Raw genomic sequence first — 23593 nt, 5'->3', positions numbered from 1 at the left:
AGGGAGATCAGCTTGGTGCTTTGTGACCACCTAGAGGGGTGGGATAGAGAGGGTGGGAGGGAGGGAGATGCAAGAGAGAAGAGATATGGGAACATATGTATATGTATAACTGATTCACTTTGTTATAAAGCAGAAGCTAACACACCATAGTAAAGCAAGTATACTCCAATAAAGATGTTAAAAAAAGATATGGTGTTAGAAATGTCCGTCTTGAAGAAGTGCAGATCAGCTCAGACCAGAAAGATGAGTAGAAAATTGCCAGGCAATAGGAGAAAGAAACAGCAAGTAGAAACAAGTAAGGAAAAAAAAACCAAAAAAAACCCAGCCCAAGGTACCTGACAAGCAGTCTGGTCTCCTTTCACTTCACCAATCATTTGCTTCTTTATTTTTCCTTTCCAAAGGATGTGAGCATCTGTGGAGACTCGTAACATAAAATTTGTAAGCCTATATATTATCAATATAAAGGCATCACTTCCAGCAGGTGGAAGGGGGAAGTGGGGAGGGAAGATCAAGGATGGTAAGGGTAGCTAATGTCCCATTTATACAGAGAGGCTTGAAATACTGGCTAAATCAATGGGACTAGAAATAAGAGTATAAATATGTTATCTTTAACATTTTTAAGATAGACATCAGGTTTAATATTAAGTGAGCAAAGGCTTTCTGTGCCTTCAAAGTCCCAGTGAAGAAAAAAATATAGAAGTGCTAAGCTGAAGAAAATCGTAACAAGATAGCAGGGAAACAAAGAGGGAGGGCAAGACCCTGTCCCTGGAATTCAGGCCATGGTTAACCATATAAAAATGTCAGTTGTTCCTAAGAAAATATCATATAAACTCTATTAATAGAAGTTTCTCTGCTTTCTGTAAAGTGAAAGTAAATAAGTGAATAGAGTGTCCTTTTCAATGATTCCATCTTTTTAAAGCAATAAATGCTGAATCCCAAGCCAGATACGAAACAACTAACCTGTGCTCCTTCTACTACTGTTGTGTTGCATCATGACACTAGTTTGTCACCCATGTCTAAAGTAGAAGAAACCAGAGGTATTTCCTATAAAGACTTCAGAAGTGTTTGAATATTTTGTTAGCTTCATTTGACAATTTGAAATTATATACTGCAATCTACAGTATTTTGCAAAATATGTTTAAAATGATGTATTTTAAGTAACAGTGGCAGAAATTCACTGAATCAATGAAAGCGGATCATTTAAAGCCTGGTGTTGTTTTGGAGGAAACTTGAGAAGTTCTTCAAGGTTGGCAATTGCTTTTGCTCCTCTCCTACCTGGCAACAAAATTCAGGAAGTACAAGATGAATCACACATTTGGCAAAAGCTGTGAGATGAATCAAGTCCTGGGTGAGAAAATTTAGAAGTACCATCCATGGAAAATCTGAGAAAAACAAGGCCTTCCAGCAGGAAGGCTCAGCTCTCTAAAGCTCTACAGTCTCCCTGGTATGATCTCGGTTTCAAGTCTCTGCTATTTTTAATTTAAAGTGTGCATACTGCCATTGCTTTCACGATTATCAGCAAACAGAGTCAAAGGACTATTAGGTTTCTAACCCAAGGGGGGGAAATGGGCAAAATATATTTTAAACAGTTAATATTACCAGATATTTCACACATCCAAATAAGCAGATGGCGATTCAGCAGGACTGGTCTAAGTTTCATGTACATGGAAGTTATCCAACTTGGAAAAAGCTCAGATTTAGGCTCTGACAACCTAGGTTGCAACCCCAGCTCTGGAAAATTTCCAGCTTTTAATCATAGAAATAAAATTAATGTATATTGCCCAGGGTTGATTGGAGGATCATTTGAGATCATGTGAACATTTTGTAAACCATGGCACACTGGGCACTGTGTCCTCCATCCCCACTTACCTGTTTCTAGGTCATATCCTTTCCACCTCCACCAGGTTTTTGTTCCATAAAGAATTCCCGACACACACAAAGGAGAATGCCATGTAAAGATGGAGACAGAGATTGGAGTGACGTGTCTTACCAGCCAAGGAAGACTGATTGCTGGCAACAACCAGAAGCTGGGAGAGAGGCATGAAACAGATTTTTCTGTCCAATCCTCTAGAAGAAACTGCCACTGCAGACACCTTGATTTTAGATTTCTGGCCCCCAAAATGTGAGAGGCCAGACCTCACACATGGTTGTTTTAAGCTAATACGTTTGTGATTACTTGTTAAAGCAGCCCTAGGAAACTAATATAGTTTTTCATCGAAAAGGTAAATATTCAAATTTCTTAACACTCAGCAACCCCATTTCTAGGAATATGCCCAAAGAAATTTTGCACGTGAACACCTTATTCATAAAATGATGCATTTTGTTCACAATATGGTACAACATATTCCACCATTGATTAGACAATGTGACACAGTCTCAAAGGGAAATGTTTATACAGCAATGAAAATGAATGAATTATGGCTACGTGCAACAACACGGAGAAACCTTGGTAATCTAATGTTGAGTAAAAGAAAGTAAGTCTCAGAAGACTGCACATGGTAAAATTTTATTTTTATAAGACACAAATGCTAGCAAGATTAAGCAAAATATCAACTATACGTGTATCTGTGATTAAGCAGTTTCTTAAAAAATAACTAAATATGTGTTTACCATTTGATTTGGCAATTTTACTTTTAGGCAATTATCCCAGATAAATGAAAAGTTAGACTTACACCAAACCTGTACATTAATGTTCACTGCAACTTTATTTGTAATAGCCAAAACCCAGAAACAAACTATATGCCTCCAACAGGTAAATAATTAAGCAAACTGTGGCACATCTATACCACAGACTACTACTTACCAATTAAAAAAACCTATTGATAAACATAACAACTTGTATGGATTGCAAGAGAATTATGCTGTGTGAAAAAAGCCAATCTCAAAAGGTTGCATTTTATATTCCATTAATATAGCATTCTTGAAATAACGAGAGGACAGATTAGTGGTTACCAGGGGTTAAAAAGGAGTAAGGGGGCAAGGAAGATGACTTTGGCCATGAAAGATGGCCTGAGAGATCCTCGTGATGAAACCGTTCTGTCAGCAGTGACCACACAAATCTAAACATGTGATAAAATTGAATAGAACTAAACATACACACACACAAACGAGTGCGTGTAAAACTAGTGAGATTTGAATAAAGTTGATAGACGGTATTAATGTTTTTAAAAAAAACAGTTGAATTCCCTCTTTATTTCAGTTTTCATTCATTCATTTCATTTGTTCATTCAACAGCTATTTGCTGAGTATACTGTATGCCAGCCACTATGTGGTCAAACTAATTCATCAAAGTTGTGAGATATGTTAAAATGGAAAAATGTCCGATGCCTTCAAAATGTAAAACAGGGAGACCTCGCTCTGTCATTTGTGTCAGTGAAGTCTTTCCTGAGAGAGAAAGCATTGCTTAAGCTAAAACTTAATGGATGAGTTAGTAGAAGCTAGGTAAATAGCTAGGATCCGGCTTGGGGGGAGAAACTGTTTCAGGAGGAGAAAATGTATGTGTTCTCTCAAGTATTGCCTTGAGCTGGGAAGCAACATGGCTTAGAAGAACTGAAAGATGTTCAAGACAGGAGCACAGAGAGTGACAGGAAGAGAGGTGCAAGATGCAGATGAGGAGATATTCAAGAGCTAGATCACCCCATCAGAGTCTTGTAGGCAAGTGCATGAGTGGGGTGGCTGGGGAGAGTGAACAAGGTCACTGGAGATGAGGGTACCAAGGAACGAAGACATCAAGGAGTTGTATGGGCCTCCATATGAACAATGATGATTGCAGACACCCAGTTAAAGAGGGGATGGGTGCCAGAGTCTTCAGCAGATGATTAAAAGTTTCAATCATGGTACCAAGGAGTGGCTGGAGAAATTTTATTTCCCGCCCCATAATCTCCATCAAACCTCCCAAAGTCACCCAAATAGTAGTAGTAGTCATGGTAGCAAAAATATCAATATGGACAAGAGATCATTTGTTCTGTGGTGGGGCGGGAAGTTAGGTGTCAACTGCTAGATCAGGTTGATGCCTGGGGAAGGTACCCTTTTTTAAAAAGTGTTTATTGGAGTATAGTTGATTTACAATGTTGTGTTAGTTTCAGGTGTACAGCAAAGTGAATCAGTTATACATGTACCTATATCCACTCTTTTTTAGATTCTTTCCCCACATAGGCCATTAAAGAGTATTGAGTAGAGTTCCCTGTGCTATACACCAGGCTCTTATTATTAGTTATCTATTTGATTTATAGTAGTGTGTTTATATCAATCCCACTCTCCCAATTTATCCCCGCCCTTATCCCCTGGTAACCATAAGTTTGTTTTCTATTGATACATCTGTGACTCTACTTCTGTTTTGTAAATAAGTTCATCTGTACCCTTTTTTTTTAAGATTCCACGTATAAGCAATATCATGTATTTGTCTTTCTGTGTCTGACTTACTTCACTCAGTATGACCATCTCTGGGTCCACCCATGTTGTTGCAAATGGCATTACTTTGTTCTTTTTTATGGCTGAGTAATATTCCATTGTATATATGTACCACATCTTCTTTGTCCATTTCTCTGTTGATGGACATTTAGGTTGCTTCCATGTCCTGGCTATTGTAAATAGTGCTGCAATGAACATCGGGATGCATGTATCTTTTCGAATCATGGTTTTCTCTGAGTATATGCCCAGGAGTGGGATTGCTGAGTCATATGGTAGTTCTATTTTTAGTTTTTTTAAGGAACCTCCATACTGTTCTCCATAGTGGCTGCACCAATTTACACCAACAGTGTAGGAGGATTCAAAAGTGACCCTTTTGATAGGGCTCTACTGTCTTCAGCTTCTCCCTCTCTACTGGATTCTTTCAGTTTGCAGATAAGTTCAAATCTTCCTCATTGCAATATTTTCCCTTAACCCTGCACCCACTCTGGCAACTGCTCACAGCTAAACTTGCTGAAATGCTGATGGCTGTGGATGATGGTGTCAGATTTGTCCTTGGGAACAGGAGAAGGAACTTGGCTGTAAAGGTCACCTCTGTCACTGTCATTCAACTCCCACTTCTATACCAGGCTATGGGTGTCCACTGAAATGGTGGAAGATTCTTTATCTTTTAGCCTGGCTTATGAAGAGAGAGGGAAAAAAAGCTGGGAAAGACAAAAGGCCACTTCTTGTCCTAAAAAGGCAGAGGAAAACTTTCTGAAGGTGTGAAGTTGGGCAGCCTTATCTATCTAGTTACAAAAAGTAGCCACAGGGAGGTCACTACCTCTTATCCAAGTGAGGTGAGATGGACCACTTCCGCTTATCCACCTGATGGGAGATAGAGCAATGTAGAAAACACATTAAAGGCCAAGCAGAACACAAGTAAGGCTAGAGTCACCTGATGACAGACCTGAACCTTCTGCAAAGGACGTTGATGGCTGAGGGCCGTTTCTCTCACAGCACAGCCTTCAGGGGAAAATAGCACCTGCCAGGATTTCAGGGTGTCCTTAACAGGAACCCAAGTGCTTGAGCATTTTAACATTAGAAGAAGAAAAATTCAACAGAGCTGTGTTTTGGATGCAAAGCCCCCAAAGATAGCAAAACAATAAAAGAGAAGAAAGGGCACCAAAACTGCAGTTCTACAGAGGATGTAGTGTTCCTTGTGGCTGACAGTGAAGGAGGGAAAAAATGCAAGCAAACAATGAAAAGCTGAAAAGTCAGACTCCATTAAGGTCCAAGAGAAGAGACTCGTTATAGACGGTGCCTCTGGAGTGAGGTCAGAGCCACAGGGCTCCTCCCGCATTCAGACACAGCCACACCCTGCTTAATGTTGGGATGGAAGTCTGCAGAAAACACACAGAAAGTCAGATTTTCAATGTCTAATCTTCTGCCCATAGACTGTTCATTTCCAGAACTTTCTCCCCCCAGAACTCTCTGATGGCATTCAGAAGGAAATTATGAATAATTAAAAAGGAAACCAAGTGAGTGAGGATTCAGATAGCACAGAAAAGAAAGGAGAAGAGAAGAGGGGAAAAAACAGGAGAAAAGAAAAAAAGCAAACCTGTGCGCTCTAATAGGGCTATCATCAAATAATTCCCTGGGAGGAAAGGGGTTGCCAGGATTAGGAGACAGTCACTGTGATATTTAAAACACATATGTCCCGGGCTTCCCTGGTGGCGCAGTGGTTGAGAGTCCGCCTGCCGATGCGGGGGACGAGGGTTCGTGCCCCGGTCCGGGAAGATCCCACATGCCACGGAAAGGCTGGGCCCGTGAGCCATGGCCGCTGAGCCTGCGCGTCCAGAGCCTGTGCTCCGCAACGGGAGACGCCACAACAGTGAGAGGCCCGCGTACCGCAAAAAACACATATGACTAAGTCACTAGAATTAACTAGTAGACTAATCTCCTAGGTGTTTAATCTCCTCCAATGAAAATTAAGTTACCTGGAAAAACAGTTTTAAGCAACTATCATTTGCTTCTTTTTAAGTTCAGAATTATAGAGTATAAATTTAATCCAAGTATGTTATATGTAATATTAATCTATAAGAACATGAAAAAGAATGCAAACTCTACTTAATATGAAAACCTGAGGCTGCCTTTTATTTGAAACATGCATGATTAATACTTTGATTTGCATATTTCACGAATTCACTTATGGTGTGTCAGTTACACACCTCTCTAAATGAAACTTTATGTGTAACACTCTGCAGTTAACAGACTGATGTCTTCGTACTAGCCAGAGAAATTTCAGATTTCCATTTTATGAAGTGAGAGACCAAATTATTTTTCCTGTTTTTTAAAAAGTTATGAGTATATATATCAACTGGAGTGTATGAAAGCTTTACTGTTTTATTTGTTTATGATAGAAAGCATTACCCATCTCTTTTCAATGACCAAGGATTTATCCTTTGGTTCATAGTGATACATGAATGGAAGTTTGTAACATCTGATTGCAGGAAATCAATAAGATCAGTATATGCTGTGATAATGTATTGAACATCATCCGCCCATGCGGACTCTGCCTCCTCAGTGGATAGCAATATGACCTTTTCTTCCACCTCTGTGTTAAAACTGTTGGTAAACCCGTTTGGTACCTATTTGTACCCTCATATTATTAAACTTTATAAAGCCTTGGGTCCCTTGATCACCCTTCTTATATATCCCTACCGTCTTCCCAGACACTACATCTTTCTGGTTCCCCATCTACTGCTGTAGTTCCTTTTTCTAAATCTGCTCTGTGGGCTTATTCCCTGCCCACCCCCCATCCCCCCGCCCCAACTGAGTTCAACCTCCAAATATTTTTCAAGGTTCCATCCTCAGTTCAATTCAACAAGGGTTTCTGAGTACCGACTAATGTACTATGCATAATGATCAATGCTGTACATGCAAAGATGACTAAGACGTGCCAATCATGAGAGAGGCATATAAACAAGTATAATCTAATCTATACTTAAGTGCTATAAGAAAGATGTGTACAAGTGACTCACCCACAGCGCCTCCGAGGAGAGACTAGTGAGCCTTGTCGTCTTCTCTCTTTCCCTACTCTTCTGGGTGTCTTAGTTGGACCCTTTCATTATAAGAGAGAGGTTCACACAAGCAGATTCAAACAGGGAAGCGTTATTATGATTACACACATGGGGCAATGAAGGACAAAGGTTTCTGAATGGAAAGAAACAACAGGGTGTGCTCTGTTTTCCTCTGCCACATCACTCACGCTACATTATGATTTCTGCTTCCTCACAAGATACAGTTTGCACACAGACCATCGTTTTTCTTTCTCTATCTTGTAGCATTTTCTCAGTGTCAGCAACCACTACCAATTGCCACATTTCCTCCATGTTTGTCAACACCAGCTCCTGAAGGAAAGAATCCTGATTGGTCCAGCTAACCTTTTTGCACTAGGCTTTCTCAGCCTCAGAATGGACCCCACTCCCAGCCCAACCCACTGTGGCTGGGAGTGGAACATGATAAATCAGATGTTGATAACCCCCTGTTTACAAATCCACAGAGTCTTGAAAGAACTCTGTCCTCTTCACCATAACCTACACGGCCCCACATGATCTGGCCTTGCCTGCCTCTCTAACTTCATTTCAGGATGAAGTTTGTAAACCACATCAGGGGTTTTTTCCTGCCTAAGCGCTACACTATATGCTCTTCCCGCTGCCCATTCATGACTAGAATGGGAGCTCCATGAGACAGAGACCTTGTGTGCCCTATTCACCGTAGAATCACTCATGCTTGGCACAATGTCAAAGACAATGGGGACTCAGAAAGTGTTTGTCAAGTGAATGTTGAACTAATGGTAGACACACAGCTGCCTAAGGCAGTGGTTGGAAAAGATACTTACTGATATCTAGCTCATTGGCTGAGAGCATCTCCTCCCATGTTCTCTACTGCTGTTTTCCACTGACTATATATTATCAAAGTTCTATTCCCGATTTCTGATCCGCATTTCCATTCCTCTGAATATCTTCAACTAGACATTCCTCACTGATGTCAGGCTTATACTGGTCTCACAACCCTGCACCTCCTTCTGTGTTCCTTCATTCTTATGTTTTCTCCACTTAACTGCTCACCGAAATCAGAAACCTCATAGTCATCCTTTGTACCTGCCCATTATTTACCCCTTAAATCAATTCTCTTATGAAATTATTTTTACTTTCCCTTTTTAAATAGCTTTCAAATTCACTCTCCCCTCCCTGGTCTCATAGCTGATCCCTTCCTCCCTCTCTTGCACATTTCCCACTCTTTTCTCCTGCCCTTGCCCATTGTTCCCCTGTGATACTGAATGCCTTATTCTTTGAAAACTCCTATATTTATGTGCATCCTGTTTCCTCTACTTGGAATGCCTTTCCCAGCCACCCCTGGTAGCCTTAAACTCCCAGGAGAACCAGTCAACCTTTAAACACTAAATGGACAAACCCTCTCTTCCGGAAAGAATGATGAAGGAAGTTGAAGAGGAAAAAAAGTTCCTGCTATGTTTAAAGTCTTTAGGAAAAAGTAAAAGAACTTGGAAGACATGAAGTCCAAATATCTGAGTGTTTTGCCCACAGGACACTCTTAAAAGCAAGGGGAAGATTACCAAGACAATACTAAACACTGTCACACAGAGCCTAGTAGATGAAACTGGGATGACTAAAATGGCAAGAAAAGCTAGCAACTACTACGTTCCTGTGTTAAATGCTCCAAATTAGCATTTGTCATCAGGATCAGAGGTGCTCATGACATGAGCCTTTAGGTCTGAAAGATGTTGCACCTTCTTCACTGTCACCAAGTCTTCAGTGGCTAGTCTGTTAAGCTCATCTCATACCTGAAGTAAGTAAGTGAACTGGTCCTCAGCATAGTTATGACAAGATCAATAATCTGTTATTGCACCATCATTCACTAATTCTGACACCGTCTGCATAAAGGATCTGATCTATACCTCTATAGTTGGAAAACATTTCAAAGAGACAGACAACTTATTATGGCCTTTAAGTTAATTCTGCATGGGGTGGGGTGAAGAAAGAAACCACCCGTTTAAATTTTTTGGGGAGGACATACTGTTAACAGGGAAAACCAGACCATTTTAGATCATATTAAAAGAATGAACCAAAGAGTCCACCAGTGACATGGATGTCATCTCTTCTGTGAGCCTTTTCATTACGCTGTACATCAGGATAGAATTCATGCTCCTATGACCTTCTCTTGCATATTTATATTATCACACACATCTCACTCCGCTGTGGTTATTTGTTTATGTATCTGTCTCCCCTATAGGATTGTAACCTATTTAAGGACAGAGACACTTTGCACCATTTGTCCTCTCTGTGTCTGCTCAGGCTTGACCCTGATGAACTAACTATACTAAACTTAACTAAAAAAGGACTCTCTGTGTCCTCCCAGAGATGTTACTGGCACAGGAATACTCTAAGCCAAAGTAAAGAATATGCATGTATTTTATTGACTACAACTCTGATGCCTAAGTAGGAGCAATGTCCAAAACAAAGCCAAGTTTCCTAACAGGACTTTAAATCAAGTGTTCTCTGTTTTTGAGAATCTATCCCAACCTCTTGCTCCGTCTGTCTAACTCTTGATGATTGCTTAATGCTCTGCAGCTGTTTTCACTTCCAAGATTTTAAGTTTTTCTTTCACTGACCAAAAGGCACTGAACAGCTTATAAGGAAATAGTATTTTGAATGGAATTACTTCTCCTCTTTCCCTCCCAATTTTGCTCCCCTGCCACCATCTGCCGCAAACATAATCTAGCCTTTCTCACACGGTCCATCCAATAGCTACCTGTGAATTCCATCACCTTAAATTCCTGTGCAGAATTCCTCACTTATGCACCAGCTCAGCACATCCATCTATCCCAAGGCTTGTTGGTGATGTAGTTTCTACTCTGCTTTCCTTCATACATGCTGCACATCATCGGACAATCCATAAACTCAAATTGTCTATGAAAATGCCGCCGAGGAAGCACAGTCCGTAAATCTTTACCTGGAAAAACTACTAGAGGAGATGGCCTAAGGATGACTTGGGTCAAGTCCCAATAGCCCAATAGAAAGCGTTTCTTTTGCAAGATAGATTGTCTAACTGTCCCGTTAAAATGATGTTCTCTTTGCATATTCTTTGCCTGGGATGTTTAGCCAAGTGCCAAAGCCTAAAGAAAAGAGCAGAGGGCTAGAAGTCCTGAAGCCAGGGCTCTAGACTCAGCTTGAAACTAGCTCTGTGATCCTGGCCAAGTTGCCTACTTCTTTCAATTGTCATTGTTGAGTTCACCAGGCAAGCGCTTGGGCTAAGGAAACAAAAGTACTGAACCTGTGATAAAGGTGCTTTTAATAGTGTCAAGAACTGTGAAGGGTCTGAGATTGTAGCTTACTTAAAATATAACAAGTTAGTCTGCCATAATTTTGTGGATGCTGGTAAAAAACAAACAAACTATGAGATTCCTGGATCAGAGACCAAGGACTTTACTATCATGACTTAGCAAGCAGCATGAGCATCTGCACATTTGCATCAGTTCCCCTTGCCCCCAGGTTGCACAGGTATGACGCAGATGGCCCCAGAAGGAAGCCTGTGTACCACTGATTGGATTTCAGGACAGGGGTCCTGAGTTTATGGATCCTGGGAGTAATGCAGTATTCTAAAGAACAGTTTCTGCCAGAAGGTGAAACTTGGCTTGCTGTGGATACCACGTCATCAGACACTAAAGTTTTGTATATTTTTCTGGTATGTCTCTGACAGATCTGAATACAAATCACTGGTATATTGTTTTAAATTTTATTGAAGTATAGTTGATTTACAATGTGTTAATTTCTGCTGTACAGCAAAGTGATTCAGTTATACATATAGATATTCTTTTTCATATTCTTTTCTATTATGGTTTATCACAGGATATTGAATCTAGTTCCCTGTGCTATACAGTAGGACCTTGTTGTTTATCCATCCTAAATCATTGATATTTTATTTAATGATTTCATATGTGCTTTATAAATATAATAGGAGATCTAATTCTAGAGAAATGAGACAAGTATCTTATATTAAATGAAGGACATAGATAGGAAATAAGAAAAAGTAGAAGTTGTGATATATTTCAGGTTGATGTTTAAAGATTATTTATTGTTCCCTGTCTGAAAATTGCAATATATAACCATGTGCTTTTCCATTTTGCTATTCAGATCCTGTCTTCTAATAATGAGCCAAACAATGCCTTTCATGCCCTCTACTGGATGTTGGAAGTTAAACATCGATAACACTGGAAGGCAACCAAAATAATAACACACATAATCATCAAAACCTTCTTTCATAGCGTTTTAAAATTAAAATTCGGCTACACTGGTTCATGAATGTCAGAATTCCTTTTTCTGTGCCTAAAATGCAAATTTCAGCATCAGCTTTTCCTACTGCATAAAAATTATTGGTTGAGGGGAAGGGAGTGAATACATGTAAGGCTTGTATCACTGCCACCTTTGAGGCATCTCTAGAGTGACTGTTCCGCTGTGATATTTAGGAAGCCTCTATTTTATTGCGGTCCTGGTTCAACAATAATATCTAATGACAGTTGAAGCTTGTATTAGAAGGGCAGCATGGTAGAACAAGCCCATGACTGAAGAACTTCTCCATATTAGTTGCTTCATCGCACAATTAGAATCCATCAGAAGGAGGGCACCGCAGTACTTTACTTGATCATCCGATCTCCTATGACCGTCCCTACAGAATACCTTGGGGGTGTCTGGGAAGATATCCCCCAACCTCAATTCAGCTCATCCACTCTCTCCCAAGAGCTGAATATTACTCAACAGAGAGAGCCATACTAGTTATTAAATATTGAAGTATTCCATAACAGTTGGTACACAGACACTGTCCTTGGCTACCACATGCCACTCACCGTATTTTACTTTCAATCAAGTAATTGAAAGGTCTAGACCTTGTCTACACACTCCAGGAAATTGCCTGATCCAGTCCACCCAGCTGTCTGGAGCCTTCAGGCCCTATGCACCCACTTGGGTGCAGTCCTGTCTGACTTAACTGTGACCTCCAAACATCACTCCCATAATGATATTGCACACCTACAATTCAGCAGGGTCAAGGAAGAAAGCAGGGCTATACTTTTCTCTCTACGTAGCAGAAGTAGGTAAGATTTAGGGAGCACTTATATGCCAGGCACACTATGCATTATTTCATTCACTCTTTACAACAGCCTTATTTTACAGATGAGTAAACCAGGAACATCTACAGATGGTTCCTGACTTATGATGATTCGACATGATATTTTGACTTTATGATGATGTGAAAGCGATACCCATTCAGTAGAAACCATACTTTGAATTTTGAATTTCCCAGGCTAGAGATGGGCAGTGTGATCCTCTTTCTTGATGCTAGGCAACAGCAGTGCTGAGCCTCAGCTCCCAGACAGCCACACAATCATGAGAGTAAACAACCCATGCACTTACAGCCATTCTGCACCCACACAGCCATTCTGTTTTTCACTTTCAGCACAGTATTCAATAAATTACATGAGGTATTCAACACTTCATTATAAAATAGACTTTGTATTAGATGAATTTGCCCAACTGTAGGCTAATGTAAGTGTTCTGAGCACATTCAAGTTAGGCTAGGAGTAGTAAATGCACTCTTGACTTATGATATTTTCAACTTATGATAGGTTTATCAGTACATAACCCCACTGTAAGTATAGGAAGAAATGTAATTTCCACAAGATCCCTCAGATGGTACATGGGAGAGCTAGACTATGAAGCAAATCTGACCAATACCAAAGCCAGATAACTAGTGAAATTCACCCAACGCTGCAAACCCAAGGACAGTCAAAAGAATATGCAGCTGGCTCTGCAAGCACTTCCAGCAGAGGAGCTTCAGAAATGGTTTACACAGAGGCAGGATCACTAGGAAGAGCATGGAGCCACCCAACAGGGAGAGCACATCGAGATGGAGACAGTCTCTTATCTTTGTTTTCATATAGTCTCGGTCACTTTCAGTCGCACCCTCTACTCCAAGGAGGGCAAGGGAGCTAAACTTTGGATTACCTGTGGTGCATCTCCACAGGTAAGTGGGAAGGGCCCCAGACTACCCCTCCATTTGTTTCTTAATACTGAGCATTAAAGGAACTTAAAAAAAAAAAAAAACACAGTCATAACTCTCATACAAATACAAAACAAATATGTCAAAGCTTTCATTTGACTCGTTAATTAAATGAGGCAACTGGTAAAATGAGGCCTCAACAGGGAATCCCATTAAATAGATAGAGTACAATTGCTTGGTGGTTGACAGAGTACAGCTCCAACAACAACCAGTTCCAAGGAGAAGCCAAAAGGTAGAGACGTTTATAAGTCAGGAATATTGAAAAGAATTTGCAAATGGAAACAAAAACAAACAAAAAACAACAACTGGTGCTTTTTGCTCGGAGGGGGGGAAGAAAGTCAGTCAACTCTCTACTGGACAGAATTTATCTGTATGTTTATTGACATATTTGCATTGCTCTCAGTTTTCTGCAAGTTAACTTTAATCTCTGCAGAATTATAAAACAGCCTAGTCAAAGACGAAGGTGCATATATTTCTATAGGCAAATAATCCCCAGTGGTTATAGCATTCCCTTGAAAAGATACTAATCTTGTGTGCTTATTCCAATGTCTCCAGTGTTTCCTTATGTGGATCAAGTGGAATGAAAATGAATAGGATTGATCCATGAGTACTTTCCTTCCCTTATGAGGTGCTATCGGGCTTGGATTGGAGAATCAGCGAGAGATCAGGAAAATTAACTATTTACTCTTCAGCATCAGAACCAGCAGAGTATTTCAGAGATGAATTATAAAAGCAAAGACATTTTCACATTCATTCATTCAGGCAACTAATTCTTGTTGATACCTACTATATGCCCCGCTCTAGGGAAGCTGTGGGTCCAGGTGAGGTTCCAGGGAACTCACCCCTGCAAGTTACAGTCACAGTTACTCCTGTAACTGAAAATATTTAACCCCGAGTAAGGTGAGCTGCAGGTCTAAAAACACGGTGTGGAAAATCCTGTTCACCTGCTCACCACTTAGGCCGACTCTCTGACCACCTTACTCACCCATTTTTTTTTTTCATGTCTCTACAACTTGTCTGTGAATTTTTCACCATACTCTCCCTTCATCCACTCTCATCATCCCCAACCCTAGTGCCAGAACATTCTTGGTCATGTTAAAGGTCTATCAGAATACCCCCAGTAAAGTAGGGTCTTAAAACTGACATCACAGTGAGCCTGGGGTAAAATTTTCTTTGATATCAAAATCGAATCCCTCTACAAGTCAAAGGCCTTATTTACAGGCCTTTAGTATTCATCTGTCTTATCTAAGATATTATTTACACTTGATTTAAAGTTTGCAAAACTTCAAAGCAAATTAAATCTTTACTGATATAAACACAAACTATGAATGGGCGGGAGTGCCATCAGTGGGCTGAAAGAAAGATGACACATATCTACCAGAAGGTGGCAGTGTTGACTCTCCTAACAGCTCAGATCAGAAAGGCTCTTGAATGGAAGGACAGAAGCTAGGTGTGGCTATTTCTTGACTCACTTTACATTTAATTCATAGGCATCCTTTACAGAACTGAATGCGACTTAGCTCTACTTCAAAGTTCACCATCACCATAATATTCAAAATATACACAGAGGCAAAACACAATAAGTATATTTTTTAAATTAATTTATTATTTTTGGCTGTGTTCGGTCTTCGTTGCTGCCCGTGGGCTTTCTCTAGTTGCAGCGAGCGGGGGCTACTCTTCATTGCGGTGCGCGGGCTTCTCATAGCGGTGGCTTCTCTTGTTGTGGCGCATGGGCTCTAGGCGCACGGGCTTCAGTAGTTGTGGCACGTGGGCTCAGTAGTTGTGGCTCGTGGGCTCTAGAGCACAGGCTCAGTAGTTGTGGTGCACGGGCTTAGTTGCTCCGCGGCATGTGGTATCTTCCTGGACCAGGGCTCAAACCCGTGTCCCCTGCATTGGCAGGTGGATTCTTAACCACTGTGCCACCAGGGAAGTCCTAGGATATTTTTTTAAGTAGCGTGAGTCCACAGACATATATTGAACCATTACAATGTGGAAGGTTCCCTGCTGAAAGTTCTATGTGGAAGACACAGAAAAGCAAAGGACCTCAACCCTTAAGAAGTTTGGAATATATTTTAGAAGAACTTTATTCATAAAATCATCAGAATTTCTCTTTTAAAATTCTGGCCCCAATCTAACTAGATGCTCCTGGATCTTTTCTCCTCAGAGACACTAAACTCACTGATTCCTGTCTAACTGTAGGGTCTTTCTTTAGCCTTAGCCTATCATGGCCATGTTTTCTTCACCGCTTTTACTTGTTTGACTTGAAATATCTCAGCTCCTTACATTTTTGGTGCCGAAAGGCAAAGAAAATAAGTCTTGGCGTGGCCCCTTACCAGTGGAAGTAAGGGGAACTTTTCTCAACACTTCCTCCCAGACAGCCAAACAGCTCCAAACTCTAAGATCCTGGATTATGCCCGACTTGCGTCTTGCAATCCTCCCAAGGCCAACATGATATTTCCCACAGAAACCTCAGCAGCCTACCCACACTTAACAAAAGTTTAGTAGCCAAGAATTTAAAAAAAAAAAAAAAAAAGGACTTATATTGCTTATATTCCCAAATTTAACCATTTCACAATCTGCATTTCAGGATATTTACTAGCATGTTATGACAAAGAATAATAATTAACCCGAAGCTCCTCAGCTTGCTTAAACAACAACGGCCATAATAGTAATTAATAGCCTGTTCTAGGTCCTCCTGTGTATCATACTAAGGCTCTTATTTGGTTTCAATGCAATGAAAATCACTGTAGGAGCACTGCATCTGTGTTACTAGGCTTGGACTCCGAAAGCCCATTAATCTCAGTGTCTCTGGCAAAACTGCACAGCTCTAGAATTCCCATAGGTGGGGTAGAAGGAGGAATTAGCTGTGTGTTAGTTTATTTACAGGCAAAAGAAATAATATAGTCAACTTCTATACCATCACTGAACATCTACTGCTCCCTCTTCTCTCCACCACCTCTCAGGTTTGTGATTGTTTTGCTAGTTAAAGCTCCTTGCTGAGAATGCAATGGCTGATGCTACAGAGGGGGAAATGCCAGGTCAGCAACTGAACTGCTAAAGGCATATGCGCCAGCTCCATAAATGCCCATTTTTCATCTTTAGTGGGCTTCAGAGTTTAATAGCTAAGACAGACAATGCAAAGAAAACTATGACCACGGCAAAACACAGAAATTGCACTTTGGCTAAAATTAAGTCTTCATACCAATCATGCATTTTTAATGTGAACGTTTATGGAAATCGTCTCAACGTTTAGGCAGTATTTTTCTTCATTGGTTATTTATGATGCATTGAGCTGGAAACGTGAGCTAAGTGGGAAAGGCAGAGAATGGGATTTACTTAACAACCACAACTCTGTCCTAACATAAATAAAAAGAAGAAAGCCCATCATCTCTTCAAGTTGCATCACGATAAATAAACCTAAGAAGAAAAAGCTACTAGGATTCATCACATCATTTTTTTCTTCCCAACATGGAATTCCCTAATTCATAATATCTGATTGGTTTCTTTTCTCTATTAGGGATTCTCTGCCATGTTGTTTAGTTTAATTGTGCCATGTTATTATTCAGAATGTGAACACAGAAAAAAATTTTAATAAAATTGAAGAGCTTAATAATTAAATGCCTTCAGCCAAATGAAAATAGGTGGGGGGGTGGGGATGAAGGAGAGTAACATAAAATTAGGTCTGAGAGTAGGAAAAAAGGAAGGACTTGAGAACCTCAGGAGTGAAACTGGCCCCCTAGTCTGTTCAATTCTTTAGTGTTGTTGCTGGGCCTCTCAAATGCAGCCTTTACTTTGGAATGTGAGTGTGAGATTCCCTAGGAGATGATTAAAGTTCTGCAGTGGCTGTAGCCCTGGGATTTAGCTTCTGCAAACAAATTTGCTACTGTAAAACTGAGTAACTGAGCCTACGTGCTGAGGCTCAAGGCTGGACCATCATATATATGTATATCTCTCAAATTTAGACATATTTCCTAAACAGCCATGCACACAATTCTAGCATCTTCAGAGAAGCTGAGACTGACGCTAGGTACTGTGTCTTGAAAGAATGCATTAATCCCCACTTCACTCTGAGAATAATCCCTGGAAATATTGTAAACAGACTTAAAATGCCCGGAGTAAATAGGAAATCTGGGACCCACCAGAGGGAACTCGTGAGGTAGCTTATTTCTGTTTCAGGAGGAGATCCCGTGAGTCACCCGTGACCATTCCCATGTCTAAAGGAGCCTTTTCAACTTCTGTTTTTATGAAGCCAAGAGATTTTTGCACTCCATGGTAAATAAAATGTAACAAACAGGACACAATAACTGCCTTAAGTGGTTTCATCAGCCTGCTCACTGTCAGGAATGATGGTTTCCCTGCAGCCAGACTATGACATGGTTCTAAATTTTCACAGCAGGTTTGCTGATAAAGGTGAACTTCACTTAGCCCAGACCTGGCAGACTATGGGTCACGCTGATCTCTACCTTTTGTTGAGCTCATTCTTAAAATAGTACCTTCCTGCCTGGATGCCCTCTGAGGTGATACCTAGAGCTGGAAGAGAGCCAGGGAAGAGAGGTTGAAGTGGTTAATGGAAATTAGAGGAGCTGTCATGCCTGCTGAAATGGCTCCAAAGGTGAGGATTAGCTAGGTTGGCCCAAGAGGGCAGCTAATTGTCAAGACTGAAACATTTGGATCACTGCAGATCCCCTTGCTGTGTAGACAGAATCTAAGGACTCTGATAACAGGCAGATACATTTCTAGGAGGAATCTATAGTTGGGCACATAGCCTTGGTACTAACCACCAGTGGGTCAACCTATGTGAGCCCAATAAGTGTATTTTAAAATAAAATAAAGTCACAGGTATTTCTTACTCTGAGTTTTATTGAGTGTGTTCACTATGTGAAAAATCACGAAGCAGTCCACCTAAAATTGTATATATTTCCACATACTTCAATAAAATGTTTGCTTAAAAAAAAAAGGCGGAGGATTGTTCTGGATACGGGGTCAGCAAATTATGGTCCCTGGACCAAATCCTGCCACCTACTGTTTTTTTACGACCTATGAGCTCTGAATGGCTTGTATATTTTTAAATGGTTGAAAAAGAACAAAAAAATAATATTTTGTTCATATGAGTTTTACATGAATTTCAAATTTCGGTGTCCATAAATAAGGTTTTATGGAAATAGCCACATCCTTTCCTTTACATATGGCCTATGGCTGTTTTGGTGCTACAAAACAGTTGACTAGCTGGGAAAGAAACAGTATGACCTGCAAAGCCTAAAATATTTATATTTATATTATTATTATATTATCATATATTATACATAAATATTTGTATTTATATACAATCTTTTACAGAAAATGCTGACCCTTGTTCTAGATTTAAGGAGACAAAGGACATCAGACAACCAAATATAATACATTATTCTTGATTGGACCTATATCAGAAAAAAATGCTATAAAGGACATTTTGGAAACAATTTGGAAAATGTGAGTATGTTCTGTGTAATCAGATAATATTTTTATAACCATGTGAAATTTCCTGGTGTGATCATGGTGCTGTGGTTGTTTATGTGGAAGAATGTCCTTGCTCTGAGGAGGTACATAGGGCTGCAACTTACTTGCAAATAGCTGGGGGAGATGTATACAAAGGGTGCACGAATTTATCACAAATGTGGTAAAGTGTTAGCAGTTAGTGAATCTAGGTGAATGATATCCTACTATCCATTTCAACATTATTTGAAGTTTTCAAATAAAAAGTTGGGGAAAATAATAAATACAAACCTAAAAACAATATTAATTTTAAAAGAAGCAGGATACAAACGATCGATCGGTAACATATGCTGAGGGCCGATCAGTTAATACAAGTGGTTTGAGTTTTGCACATAAACCTCTTCAGCAGTTATGCTGGGGGGGTTGTCATCTATCAGCCAACGGCTCTCATCCTCGTGGCTTTTCTGAATTCTCCTGTCTGTTTTTTCTGAGCCAGTTCCAGACTGCAAGGGGTTTACCAAAGATTTACTTGTTATTCAATCTCTACATTCGAACCAAAAATGATAGTCAGTGTTTATCCTGTCTTTTGAGAAACTAAAAAAGTTACCTCCCACATAAATGTACTTTTTAGTTTTTCGTAATGGGACATAGAAATCCATCATTAACTGTCACTTTGCCTTTTAGAAATTATTTAATTCCTCAAAGATTTATTATCTTTTTAATCAGAGCACGACTCCTAATGCATCAGTAATGATCAGTAATGTACCAGTAATTATACACCATTTTCAACCTATATTTCATCTGTGTATTTTTATGAAAGATGTTTTTCTAAATTACGCTTTTGTCTGTGGGCAGTAATTTTGAGGTTTAGGAACCAGCTGAGGTATAGATTATCTTGAAAGGTTGCATATGGATCTGCAAGGGCTTGGGAATTCCGTGAAGAAGCACTTGCGGGCAGGGGTCACGAAGCATTTTTGGCTCTGCAGTGCAGTAAATGTGATTGTCACTCTTCAGGACCAGTCCCTTAGCTCCGTGTCAGGTTGACTCATTGGAACATAAAATCTATTAGATCACAATTCATTTTGTCTCAGATTGTCGGCAGAGACTATATAGGTTGTGGCTTCTCAAGGAAACAGAAACAGCATGTGTTTTACTAATAGAGCTGATGGTCTCTTCAAAGCAAAAATCTAAATCAGAAACAAATTGTCCTTTACCCACTGGCTGCGATTTAAAACAACTCCCCAACTGTCACAGAAAGGAACGAGACTGAATTTGATGTAAAATGCATGAACCAGTTTCTAAAAATAAAATTGGAAGCACTTTAGTTGATACAACCTTCATTCCAGGAAAATGAGTTATACGAGTGTCTTATATTGTTTTATGGAAGTTGGAGATTAAAATTATTTTTGGTAGACATTGTGTCGGCTTCCTATTCGAATGAGTCCAGAATGAAGCTGAATAGAATTATAGGGGGGAAAAAAATGAATGACCATTACTGGCAGTGAAACAACCAGGCATTGCCAATAACTTTTTAAGCACATATATACACACTTTACACTCCTTTCAAATTTTTTATTGGTTCTGTCCACGTAGAATGAAGGTTCTATACCAGTGATACCTCTCAAAGCTGATCCCTGATGACTCAAACTATTTTATGGCTGATCCACTCCAGAGTTTGGAGAAAGGGGATAGTGGTCAGCTCTTTGTAACCCCATGTGTCCCATTCAAGGCCAGCAACTGGTAACGTCATCCTCCCTCCTCCAAGAAGATGAGCCCCGCAAAATGCTTTTACAAAGTGAAGTGTAAAAGTTAAAAAATCAGACATATGTATTCCCACATATATGTGGGAATAATGTTTTTTATCTCTTCTTCTTGGTAATTTCTTTTTATTCTCCAGTCCTTATATCATTTATTCTGAACATTAATGCTGAGGCTTATTGCCCCCGTGAAGAGAAGACACCAAAAATCTCAGGAAGAACAAAAGAATCAAGTCGTAGGCTCAAACACCTGTACTGAATTTCAAAATAAGTTCTTCAACCTATGACAGAGGCAGATTCAAAGGGCGAAAACAAAAAAAAAAATGTTCTCTTGAGCTCCAGAAGGAAAAGAACATGAAGTGCTCAGAACATGGTGTTTATATGACAAAGTCCTGTGTTGATTTCCTGAAACACAAAGAAAAAATAAGAACACTTGAGGGAGAGAGCTAGAGAGATGTGGGAGAGTGAAAAGACTTAAAGGGAGTGAGTGTTGAAGGCCTTTGTAAAAGGGCCTCTTAACGCTGTTGCCTCTGGGTCCAAATCCCCAGGAGGGAAAGGGTGATGGAAACCCCCGGAAAGATGTGGGAAGACAAGACAGGAGGGGACTTGTGCCCTGTGTCCTGTCTGGAATGGTGGGAGGAAATGGCCTTCCTGGGTACCCCACACCAAAGTGGAGAAGCCACGGTAGAAGGGGAATGACAGGGCAAGTGCAGGAGAAAAAGCATGTGAGGAAGACCCACATCACACATATGACACCTTAAGTCTCCATTTGTACCTGCAGTGCCTGAAGGAGGTACTTGAGTGAGCACAGAGAGAACTAAAGTATAGGATTACAGAGGAGGGAGAGGGACTCTCACAGCAGAGGCTGGGAGTGGGCAGCCAGAGTCGGAGATGAAATGGAAAATGTTGCTGAGTTTCAGAAGCTCAACGGACCCCAGCCAGAGCTGAGTCTGGAGCCCTGTCAACAGGGTAGAAGACTGAACCCAGAAGAGCAATTGCCCTGAGGTGAACCTGTTGAGATAACAGTCTTTGAGTTACATCAACAGTGGATGCCAGCAGAAAAGTGATTGCAGCCAAGGTTTCTCTCTCAATGCCAAGATTATACATAAATTCCCCAGAGCCTCTGACTGCTCCTGGGGAGAGCGAAGGAGAAGGGAGAAGAGATGAAATAGGAAATGATTACGTACCCCTAAATGCCATGGTTCTCAACCAGGAGTTAATTTTGTTCCTTGAGAGACATTTGAAAACATCTGGAGACATTTTTTGGTTGGTACAGAGGGGGAGAGGATGTACCTACTGGCATCCAGTTGGCCAAGGCCAGGGATGCTGCTAAACATCCTACACTACAAAGAACAGCTCTCCCAGCAAAGCATCATCCTGCCCCACATGAGTAGTATTGAGGGTGAGAAACCCTGAGCCAAAGTGACCGAGTTACCCCCATCAATAGAAATAAAAACATGAGAAATGTTTTTGAAAAGCTGTATTTTTGCACACCTGAGTTTCTGTGACTGAACGGACACACACACACTACAATACCAAGATGGAGACTTGAAGAAAATGGTGAGTGGAACACAAAATGGTAAGGTATATCCCTGAGGACGTTCAACATTTAAAATTAGATAGGAGAAACCAGTAAAGACGATTTTAGGAAGAGGCAACGAGGTACAGAAGAAGCCAAGAGAGTATGTAGTATCACAGAAGCTAAGGGAAAGAGAAGCTCGAGAAGGACACTCCAAGAAGTCAAGGTAACTAGGAAAAAATATGTCAACTGAATTCCGCCTCCTGCCTATTTGGGAAGGGATGAGATCCAGAAGACATGTGAAGGGATTAGCTTTGGGTAGGAGAAGAGATTCTTCCTCCTCTGCAACAGGACAGAGAAAATGAGAATGGGTGCAGATATAGGTAGGTTTGTAAATTTTATTGCAAATAAATTGTGAATTTCCCTCATCAGAGGCAAAATAATCTGCTAAAACTGAGAGAAGAAGAGAAGAGGAGCCAAAGAGTGTGGAAGCTTTGAAATAGTAACCATGGAGAGTAGGTGGGTCAGTCAAGGGCAACTTGGCAGGATGCACGGGCAGGGTTGAGCACCCAGTTGAGGCTGGTGATCATGAAGTTGTAGTGATAATGATCAGCATGTTATGTGATATTTCCCTAGCACTTTTCAGCTGCCTGATGCAATCACAGAAAAGACCGATAGCTAGATTAGCTAGCATGGGGTTTGGGTAGGAGCAGTGGTTCTTAATCAGAGTTTGTGTCAGAATCACACTGAAATTTTTTAGACGCTCTCACATACATGCATGTACTATATCGCAGAGCTCTGGCTCTATAATCCTGATGGTTGGTCTGTACATCCCTCTAGTTTATAGGAAGTCTTCAGTGATGTGTATCCCCCAGTTAGCGAACATTCATCTACTTGGTGCAACTACAGACAGACTGGCCAGGGAGTTAACAAGAGCTGGATTAAAATGATGGGCAGTAAAATCTAAACCAGATTAGAGTAAGAAGTAAAGACACAAAGTCTCACAGATAGGGATAATATGGATCTTCCTCAATTACAGTGAGGTTATGTCCCAATAAGCCCACAGTAAGTGGAAAATATAGTAAGTCGAAAATGCCTTTATAATATACCTAAACTACTGAGCATCATAGCGCAGCCTTGCCCGCCTTAAACGTGCTCAGAACACTTGAATTAGTCTACAGTTGAGCAAAATCATCTGACACAAAGCCTACTATAAAGTGTTGAATACCTTGTGTAATTTACTGCATACTGTACTGAAAGTGAAACACAGAATGGTTGTAGGTATATGGGTTGTTTACCCCCGTGACTGTGTGGCTGCCTG

General features: G+C 40.4%; 1 protein-coding gene across 2 annotated transcripts in view; it reads left to right on the top strand.

Moving 5' to 3' along the window:
- Window positions 1-23593, top strand: part of DAAM1 (dishevelled associated activator of morphogenesis 1) — a 303703-nt gene that overhangs the window by 58463 nt on the left and 221647 nt on the right. For both annotated transcript variants that reach the window (XM_079909187.1, XM_079909188.1), the window contains one exon: window positions 18862-18993. The gene's annotated coding sequence lies outside the window, so the exon portion shown is untranslated. The remainder of the gene's footprint in view (window positions 1-18861; window positions 18994-23593) is intronic.

The sequence above is a fragment of the Stenella coeruleoalba genome, assembly GCF_951394435.1.
Source record: "Stenella coeruleoalba genome assembly, chromosome: 2".
NCBI classification, from domain to species: domain Eukaryota; kingdom Metazoa; phylum Chordata; class Mammalia; order Artiodactyla; family Delphinidae; genus Stenella; species Stenella coeruleoalba.
This window is presented reverse-complemented; position numbering and strand designations above follow the sequence as displayed.